Source organism: Phoenix dactylifera, chromosome 8, assembly GCF_051530095.1.
Source record: "Phoenix dactylifera cultivar Ajwa chromosome 8, Ajwa_hap1_PhDact_Kaust_v1.1, whole genome shotgun sequence".
In the NCBI taxonomy this organism is placed as follows: Eukaryota; Viridiplantae; Streptophyta; class Magnoliopsida; order Arecales; family Arecaceae; genus Phoenix; species Phoenix dactylifera.
This window is the reverse complement of record NC_143197.1, coordinates 23813070-23824017: the sequence shown is the minus strand read 5'-3', so window position 1 is coordinate 23824017 and position 10948 is coordinate 23813070. Positions and strand designations below refer to the sequence as shown.

The window sequence follows — 10948 nt, the reverse complement described above, 5'->3', positions numbered from 1 at the left end:
CGGGGCACAGAGTCGTAGCGTTCGCTGAGAACAACGAGGCTTCATAGGTTTAAATTATATAACGGACATCTTGAGAATCCCAGATGTCTCTTGATACTCGGGATGCCGGGGAATTGCTTGGTCCACCGTGGAAATAGAGGCCGGGCTCACCAAAAACCTGAAATGAGAGATGAATTCCATAATCTAAATTCCCATTAAGAAAGAGCGAGGGCAGTCTCCACTCATAATTAAATTAGCCGGTGACAAAATAGCTAGCCAAAAATTATTATTTAATTTTTTTTTAATCCGGCACACTAAAAATTCAAATCCATTCAAATCTAACCATAAGCATTATAATCCATCCGTGGCTAGCCTCAATTGATCCATGCTGCAATGTGCCCTACTCTATATAGGTTATGGATCGGATCCATTCTTATGCTATTTGTTACGACTCAAGACAATATCCAAAATAGCTAGTTGGAAAGTATTAGTTAGATTTTTTGATCCTATATAAGTACCCAAAATCTATTTAGCAAATAATCGACGTAGGATTAAACACACACCCGTATGGATCCTTACACCGATACCGAAATTCTTCACCACGATTTTCCTAATAAAGCTTCGTCGGAATCGACCATCTATGTCAAGGACAGTGATAATGTATATGTAAAGTTATTTGCATGTTAACTTGTTATTATACCTATGAGCTACGAGTATAGATTCATATATATATCACGTTGTCGTGTGCAAAATGCCCACTCCCCGGCAGGAAGAGGCAGAGATTCAGGCCAAAAGATTAAATAATCTTTGCCAATTAAGAAATTACTGTGAGTGCATCCAAACAAAGAGTGCCTAACTTTCCATGCGCACTTAAAGAGATGAACCGCCATGAGCATATTTGCCGTGACTAGTCCAAAAAATTCAGAATGTTAACCGTTGTCGAACTTGGATTAACGAGAAATAGAAGATAACATATATAAAATCACTATTGAATAAAAAATTCTATTTAATGATATAGGATATATCACTTTCGAATAAAACAGGTATTTCATGATTGATGATGCATATTTATATGTATATATCAATTTATTTGAGCTGTGCGAGATGGCGGACATAAGAATTCATGTTTTTTATCCTCATTTCGATATTATTTATTTGCTAATCTCTATCTACAATTTTTTTTATCTATATTGATGTTTCGGGGCTAATCTCTATCTATAATTTTTGTATTTATATTGATGTTTTGGGGTTTCTTCCTAGGCCGTTAACTGTTGTATTTTTCGAAGCCACAGGATGTGCTTAGTCTCAGATAGTCTGAAAACGGTGACCAATCAAATGAGTAGTTAGCACATCTCTAATACCAAATAAACAATGGAACCATGTAGCTGAATAATTTTTATTATTTACTTCATATGAAACTTGGCTAGATATAATAATTTGTAAAACTACTTATTGAATGATTTGCAAATGTATTTGCCTTAAGCAACCGTCTTAGCCGTCTAAAGGTTGGGCCGGCCCTGTCCATTCGGAGTCTCCTCCGCTCCTTGGCAATCCCCCAATCTTGCTCGCGTGGAAGATTTCTAATTTTCACGTACAACCTCCCTCATGCTATCTCATGAGCGGGAGGCCAGCATCGACATTAGACCTTACTGTGGGACTCGTTTGTAGAACAGAGAGTATAAATATTGGGCATCATAAACAAACTTGTCCAAGATTATCAAGATTCAACACTATTGAAGAGCAGAATTGATACAATATAGATAATGTTGATTTCCAATCAATTAAATGAAAGAAATAATACATCTTTACAGCATCAAAACTCAATATACAAAGTAGGATGCATCAATTACACCCACAACGCACCAAATCAAACTTGAATCACGAACAACATATGTGTCTATTGTCCAACTCCAGTCACTCGATGAGGAACTTGTGAGCCCACAGTCGGCATGGGAAAGCGGCACAAAGGGCAGAGGTGGCTCTTCTCCAACCATTTGCTGAGGCACGTCCGATGGAACTCGTGGGAGCATGGCATCGCCGTGACCTCCACCCCAGCCTCCAAATCCTCCAGGCAAATGACGCATGCCGATGCCGACTGATCTTCTTGAAAGCTTCTCGTCTCCAGCGCGTTGATCGAAGACTTCGACGCTGGAACGCCGCCGAACTCCCCTCGGCTGTCTGCACTCTCCTCCGAAGGAATCATCAAGATCTCGTTCGCCGGCTCATCAGCCTCTCCAAAGCCCCCGTCGGAAGAAAGAATCAAGGATTCGTCCACCAACTCGGCGCCCCGGTAGAAGATCGACCACGGAAACCGAGCGACCATGCGGATACTAATGCCGACGTCCATCAAGAACCCACTACGGCCTTCAAGAACTGCGGCTCTGGCGGCATGCAAGGCGAACGAAGATATCTGGCGACTCCAGAACTCGACGTCGTGGTGATAGGGATGGCTGACGAAGGAGAGCATGTACCCCACTTGGGCCTGCCGGAGCTGGTGGCAGAAGAGGCGAGGGAGGGGGAAGAGGAACCCAAAGACATCCACTCGGTTCTGGACTGGCAAGATTTGGCTCCCCTGGTGGACGCGGGACCTCGAGACTTGGATCCGTACTTCCACCATGCGCTCTCCTATGGCTTGGCCTCCACCTTGGGAGAAGAACGCCCTCAGGTTCAACGCTGTGTTGCCGTTCGACCACGCCATGGCCATGGGTGTGCTTGAGAGAGAGACAGAGAGAGAGAGTATGGCAGTGGGGATCAATGTTCTGAGGATTGAGAGACGTTAAAAAAATTAGGACTTGGGGAGGGACATTCAAATACTGGGTATTCGAGTTCTAATAGGCTTCGGATTTCCAGCTGGCTGCTTCTCCGGGTAACGGTAGGATTCCGAACAACTTCTTGATCTAGATATCTAATCGCATGGATGGCAAAAAAAACTGTGTATGGGTTAGTTCCAGGTTGGGAAATAACTTCAAATTACAGTTTTGCCTGATATAGACCTGGACTTGGAGAACAGGTTGTACGTGATAATGCCTTTTGAGTTTCCTAGCAAATTACAATTCATTTATTTGCTGAAATGAATGCCTTTTGAGTTTCCTTGCATTCATTTCATCTCATATAATTTTCATTAATTTGTTTTCTGGAAGAATTTATGACTGACATGATAATGCTGATCTGTTGGGCTTACATTTTCCAGACTGCTGCTGAGTGGGAACGTCGCAGAGAGAATTTTGTCAAGGAACTGGATTTCGTTTTCGCAGATGTGGTATGAGTTTTGCTAGAAGCATTTCCTGTATCTTACCGTGGGGTTGCACAAAAAAAGTTTCACTTTCTTCTCTTTCTTTATTCTTCTCGATCTGTCATATACTGAGAAATTGCTTTTCTGATTATATACATCAATATAAAATCATCATGTCGAGAATAATAAATAAAACTTTCCATTAGACTATGGCAGTCATTGATTCTAAATAATTGAGCTTACACTATCATCTAGAATCACCTTTTTCTCACTAATAATAAAAATGAACTTGACTTCAGAACTTGTGTAGTTCCAATCTATTAGAACACGAGGCTATGCGATCTTAATGCAAGTTGTCTTACTTAAACAAGAAACTAAATTGCTCGAATGGCATTGAGACTAGGAGGCCTCAAGTAATAGCTTTTGCCTAGCCGCTTTTATGAAACAAACATGAAAACCAAATGCCCTGTTTATTGTGCAAGCAAGCTGGAACAACACTTTACATAAAATAGGTTGGCAAAATGGGAAGTATGACAATGTGCATTTTTTAAAACATATTATTACTATATCCATCGTTAAGGCGCATAAGGAGAAATTTATGATGCCAAATATAAATCTAATGGTTACCTTTGAAAAAAGAAATATGGTCTACGTCTTATGATAGTTTATATGATAGGCTGGGCTTTGAAGAAGGTAAGCACAGAGTTATCAATAAGCTAAATCAGAAGCACAACACACAGACGTGTGCATGCACACATGCAGAGAGAGAGAGAGAGAGGATAATATAATTTTAATGAGAGATGGTAAGATTAAAGAAGGATGGGACCATTGCTTTTGTAAGTTAGAAACTATTCAGCAAACACATAATCAGGCATTTGGTATGAATACCATTATTCAACAAAATATTTGAACCAGATGTTTGGATTAAGGTGAACTTTTGGGCTGAATGAATAGAGTTCAGGAAGTTATGAGAGAAAACATATGTACTTGGCTATTGGCAGCCAGGCTTACTCATTATATATAGAAATTAAGGTTTGCACACTATATCATTAGAGAAAATGTATAGAGATGCACATGTCTAAGTGATGCAACAATTGAACTAACTATCATAAAAATAAATTTATGACATGCACTGTGAAGTTATGAGAAAGAGAGAGGGGTTGGGGAGCAGGGGACAAGGACCAAGAACATCAATCACAATATGGAGGAACCAATATGGATGTGTTCTAAGAAAGTAATACATTTTCTTTGGCTTGCTTTGGAACTAACAAAAAGATTAAATAGAAGAGAGAATTGAAGTTTGGTGGCAAATGATGAAATCATACATAGAGCATCAAGAGAGGTAGTTTAGTGGCATTAAAGATGAAAAGAGGACTTAAAATATGAACTGAAATTATTAAGGATATTTACGATAAAACAGTGCGAAACACTGACAATAGTAATGGAGAAACTAGTAGCTTTCTAGCCTATTCCGAAGGTCTCACACTTGTTTCAAATGATCAAATGTTCTAGTCAAGGTTCGCCATACCGGTACCGGTCGGCGTAATGGTGGTGGCCCGGACCGGTCCGTGCCGATTCCATACCGGTACGGCAGTCGTACCGGCTGGTTTTTCAATGAAAAGCTTCCGGTACCGGATCTCACGCTGATCCAGTACCGGTCCTTGCCCGGACTGGTTCGTACCGGCCGGTACGGGCCGGTACAACATATCTTGGTTCTAGTGCTAACTAGTAATATGTGGTTTTAAGTTGAATGGTAAATTGGAACTATGCAGGGAAAATTTCAAGGAAGTGTTAATGGGTCTTAATGATAAACCTATCAAGCAAAAAGTGCATCTAGGGTGCTCAGAGATTGATGCATGATTTTAAGACTTAAGGAATTTTACAAGATGGCAGCATTACTCATAATGTTGTATGAATTAACACATAGTATTTGTAATCCTATACTGAAAGAGCGATGCCCACTTCAAAATCTTGACCCCCTCATGCTTTTGATGTTTCAACCCCCTTAACAATCTACCAAATTTTAACTTCAGCAGAAAACGACCATAAAGATGGCGCTTTTTATTTCTTTTGTCATTGTAGATAAGATTTTAAGGAATGTGCCCCAGTGAATAACCACTCAAACAAGCATTATGTGCAACATGCATGAGTACTGGAACCCCTTTGCTTGCAGGGGGGTTGGGTTTGCCACATGCTCATCCAACATTGCTACTGCTTGTGCAATATGGCATGGACCAGCACATCAGTTTCTAATCCTTGGTTATATGAACCATCATTATATTTTAATTAAGATATCAGCATGAATAACTTTATAAAGGAAAAAAAAATCTTACCATTAAGTGAAGTAGTGCAACAATTTAGGATGGTTACTTCTTTCAAAAAAAAAAATTAATGAAAAAAATATTTAGGAACTTGCTCTCTAGTTTTTCCGGAGTGCACTGTGTCCCCACTTCCATATGTATGTATGTGCGTATATATGTATGTGTGTATGTATGTATGTCCTTATGTATGACTAAGCAACTTTCTGTAATAAAGGGGCCTGCCATGAAAACTATAAGGCTAGTTAAAGTTTGATTATTTTTCATGACTTGCTTTGACCTTGATGCCAATTGGTTCCCATTTTCTGGGTAAACAAGCTTTTGGTAAAGGGCCTGCCATGAAAACTAAAAGGCTAGTTGGCCTGATAGAAAAAAGGTTTTTCTTAGATAATTTGTTTTTCATTAGCTGAACCATTCCCTGCTTCTTACTACATGGTTTATTTGCATGCTAATCAACCTTTTGTTTTAGGCGATGGCCATAGTTGCTGATTTTATGCTTGTCTGGCTTCCTGCACCAACTGTTTCTCTTCAACCACCTCTAGTATTCAGTGCTGGACCTATTGTCAAATTCTTTTACAGCTGCCCTGATAATGCTTTTCAGGTGAATGCTACTATTCTATGAGTCCAAAAAATTATTTGAGATAATTGTGTAACTCTTATCGATAATGCTGGAACTTTTTTTTTCCAGGTTACTTTGGCTGGAACATCATACTCATTATTGCAGAGTATAAAGATTCGAAAGGAGAAGGTGTTTCCGAGGAGAACGAAGGAGACTTTGAAACGTTTCAGAGAGAGAATCAAACGTTTCAATAAGAGAATTGTTTTTCCCGTTGCGCCGTTTCGTCCACAGTACATGAATTAAATAAGTTACTGAACTGTGTTCAAATAAGAAGGAAAAACAGAGTTTGTTATTCGTTGTGATGGAATAAGGACTGCTATTGCCGATCGGGGAGGGGATGACGATGACTTCCATGAAATGAGGAACCGATAGATTCAACATAGAGAGTTGGTGCAATAGTGGTAAATCTACAAAAATGCTCCATTGATCTGTTGTGATCAGCTATCTGTAAAAAACTAAATAACTAATTTAGTTACTACTTCATATTCATATGGTAATTTTCCTTCTTTTTCCTTTTTTATGTGCAGAGAAATGGGTCAAAGCTATTTGCTGTTGGGACTGGTGCATCTCTAGTAGGCTAGATTCTTTCACCAATTAGGGGGTTTCTGTGACAAATTCCAGCATTTTCTTAAAACTTTTACCATGATATCATTCACATCTTCATTTTCTTCTTGGCAAAGTGGGGGTAGCTTATGATACTTCTAATTTTTCGGAGGTCATATTCTTCTGTGGTATTTCAATCATACCCATAGATGCATTGTTGCAATGTCTATCTTCAAGATTCTTATATGTTCTAGAAGGTTGAGAAATAGAAATGTTTTGTAATTCTTGCTGCATGGTATTAAGCCATGCCTGATTGCCCTTCGCAATTGTGTTTGATAGTGGCCCTGCCCTTCAGTCAAGTCCATCCCTTCGCAATTGTGTCAGCTTGCTTTTAACTTTGTGATTACCTGCTTTTCTTCCAACCACTATCCACTCCCGTAGAACTTTTAGATGTTAATTTTTTTTTGGAGTAAAGAAGCCTGGGTTGCCTGGTTAATGATCAACTTTACACAATCAAACCTAAAAGCATATTTTGCTTTTGGGAATTGCATTTCACTACTGTATGTATCATTCATGTTTTGCTTTCCCCTGGGTTAATGACCAAGCTTCATGGTATGGATTGGAAAATTGATTCTACTGATTCCCTGGCAGTGTCTATGTTCTAATTTTCCCCTTAATTATGTTAGTATTGCAACTTCTTGTTTTACTGGCATAATATCTTCATGGATTTGTTTATTTGGACAATTTCTTCTGGAAGTTATCTTTTTTTAAAAGACTCAGTTTATTAATGTATAAATAAAGAAAACATTAAATGATATAATTAAATTATCCACTGCTAAGAGATTAATTATTTCCTCATCATTGTATTTATGCTTTTATTCATGAGCATTCTGGATATCTATATGAATTAATTGATGCATGTGTATTCCCAAGGCTTGGGAGGTTTGTACAGAATATAACAGTTGAAATGGCTGCACAGCAAGCCAATCAGTAAATCCTGTATTCATTTATTATCATTTTGGTTAATTCATTAAGCATATCAACAAGTAACCAAAATAATTATAAGCAAAATTTTCAGCTATCAGCTGAATTCAGTCTTTTTGCAGATTGGTGTTGGTACAACGAATGCCTTGATTAATGCAAGAAAGGCATTGGATAAGAATTTTGCTGGTGAAGCAGAGGATGTCCCTATATTATCAACTAGTGTTGCCTATGGTGTCTATATGGCAGTGTCCAGTAACCTTAGGTATGTATACCTCTTGAGCATTTACATTATTAAATTTTTCTTTCACTATTTAAATAAGAAGGTCAACATTTGGCAACTTCTGACAGCATTTTACTCTTTCTAAAGAATCTAAACAAAATCCTTTATTCCAGATCTTTGTTTTATCGAGTATCTGAAAAAGTTCAAATAAATATTGCTGGTCATCCTTGTGTCTGGCTAATGAGCTTGATGCTCCTTTATTATCTTGTATCCTGGATCTCTGCAGGTTCTCTTTTTTCATGTCATTCATTGGCATAAACTTTCTTCTATGTCATATGGTTATAGTGTATTTGAAAAGAATCTTGCATATAATTCAATCTATATATCAAAATAATTTAAACTTTCAGGGCAGGTAAGTAGTTGGTATCATGGGCCCCTCATTTTGTATGTACCCAGTTCCCAAGAAATAGAATTTTGTTAGAAGCTTTCTTCTCTCTCTTGTGCTCTTTAGTGTTTTCTTCTCTTATGCTTAATTTCTAAAGAACTCTGAGTGCAAGAAGTGGTAAAGCTGACTTGTCCATAGGGGAGCTTGCAAGAGTGCTGTAAGAACATTGGTGACCTTTGTTTATTAATGTTGGTATTCAACCACATTGGTGACCTTTGTTTTGTGCGGAACCGTGGAAAAGTTTGTGCTCAGGTGCAAGAAGGGATGAGCTTCGGATCAAGGAAGAATTTTGCTCATGATGAGCACATGCATCTAAAATAGTGAATTGGTGGGAAATATTGTAATGATGTGCCATCTTGCGCATGCCATGTACACAAGCACCAATACATGGGGAAAGAAGAAAGTGGCTCGCTCTATTGATTGTAAGAAAAGTTATAATATCAATAGAAGCAGAAGGAACTAAAGAACTTTGTGGAATGTTTTGAATTAAAATGGAAAGGGCTCCAGAATTCTATCCAAGTTCTACTAGATGGTGGGACCTTCATTCAATTAGTGAGAAGGATATACATGATGCCAAAGAACAATATCACATCATAAAATTCCCTTGTGGGCTCCCCGATCAGCAGGGATTCAACATCAGTCCTCACTATCCGTTCAACCCTAGCAGGCATGTTTACACCAAGTTTGATTGTAGCCCACCTGCATTGTCCACATACAATATTTCAAAAGAAACAAAGTGAGAGTCATTTTATTTGGAACTTCAGTATTCTACTGTCCAATATACCTTACTGAAAGAAGATTTTAAATTGAGATTCAACGTGATATAAATCAGACAAAGAGCAGACTAGAATGATAGAACAAAGAAAATCAAATCAGTCATTCGGTATGTCTTCAAGAAAGTAAAACTCGGTCTCAGTTCTCAGTTTTGGCCAAACACCAAGGCCAAGTAGGTTTCATATTCAGTAGCCTCAAATGGTTTCAGCTCCAGTTTAGGCAATTTGGAAATTATTAAAAGAATCCGAATTAAGAAAAATCATAAAATACCAATAAAAATTAACTAAGAAAGATTAGACATTATTTTAGAAATATTATATTATTTTGGATATTTAGATGTATAATTAAGTGGTTTGCACTAAAACAATAAAAATTACTCTTTTCAAAAAAAATGTTAAAATCATATTTAGATTAATATATTGTTCCATTTTTTGATGACAAATTAGCATGTAAATATCTATGAGACTTGCATTTTAGGATAGCCAAATCTTTGTCAAAAGTCTTCGTCTAGTATTCAATGCTTTCAAGTCATAACAATCTGCAGAATCCTAAGTTTAATTTAGAGTACCATTTTCAGCATTGACAGAAATGACAAAATGATATGAAATCAAGCATGAATTCACATACACAATCGATTTGACCCTCAGTTATTTTCAGTAAAAATTCCAAAACTGGCTTCATTTTGGATTGATTTTGGTCAAGACTGAAATCTCAGTTTTGGTTTTAGAGTTACAGGTGAAAATTTTAACCATGCTCTTCAAAGTAAATTAGAAGATTACTTGTCGCTTATGTGATAAATTACCACAAAATCTAGTCACATACATAAATTATCCATTATTATGGTAATCAATTGATGTAGTGAGTATTAAATCCTAGAAGGGGTTGGTAATGGGCCTTGGATAGAAAACCATCAAGCTGGGCCATGTTCATACCAGGCTTTGAGCTGGCAGAAGCTTAGAATATAAAAATGTGGCATAAATATACAAGAAAGCCTTTTGGCATAAAAATGTGGAGCTAAAGCCAGCTTATAGGTAATTAAACAATAGAATCATTAAAGGTTTTCCAAACATGAAAATTTAGTCCTTTGCAAACAATAGCTAATAATCTGCTAAACAGCTTCAAGTTCATACTAACCAAGGAGCACTAAGAATGAAACATAACATTCAAACGGCACCATGAATGTTCGATCCACAGCAAACCAGATACAGCATGTGTATTCACCAAATAACTCTACTTACTATGCCCCATCATTCTCCTAAAAATCGAAGCCTTTCGTCCCACCCATCATTTAGTTGAAACAGTAATACTATTTATTTAAGCTTTAACTATTCAATTTCCTCATACACGTATGGTTCCGATAGTGTGCCCACGTCAGCCTCACCCAAGTAAAAGAAGATTCTCACATCGCACTTCTTTTATAGTCTACAGAAAAAATATATATCTATGACAAAATAATCCGATAGACAGAAGAACATGAAGAAATTAGTAGACAATCCCTCAAAATCCTCATCCCATGACTGGCATCTGAACCAAATGGGTTTAGCCTTCAACAATAAAGAACCATATCAAATCATGTGTATCAACCTATAATAACAAATAGAAATCAAAAATTCACACCAGATCATCAAAAACAAATTAATCAGGAAACAACCCTCAGAACCCTAATCCCATATTCAAACCCCATTTGATTTTTGATTTACTTCTTATAACACGGAACTACATCTATAAACCACAACTTGAGATTCATGGCACGGGCTAACTATGTACAGTAATTAATCACCGGGGCCATGGTCACATGTTATTATTCTACCACAAGCTTCATCAAGCTAAATAT

At 37.5% G+C, this 10948-nt stretch overlaps 1 long non-coding RNA gene across 1 annotated transcript; it reads left to right on the top strand.

Moving 5' to 3' along the window:
• Positions 1 to 2256: 2256 nt before the first annotated feature.
• LOC149753043 (uncharacterized) lies at positions 2257 to 6301 on the top strand. Its single transcript, XR_016396243.1, has 4 exons — positions 2257 to 2851; positions 3170 to 3238; positions 5999 to 6130; positions 6218 to 6301. It is a non-coding gene; the product is annotated as an uncharacterized LOC149753043 (long non-coding RNA).
• Positions 6302 to 10948: the final 4647 nt, after the last annotated feature.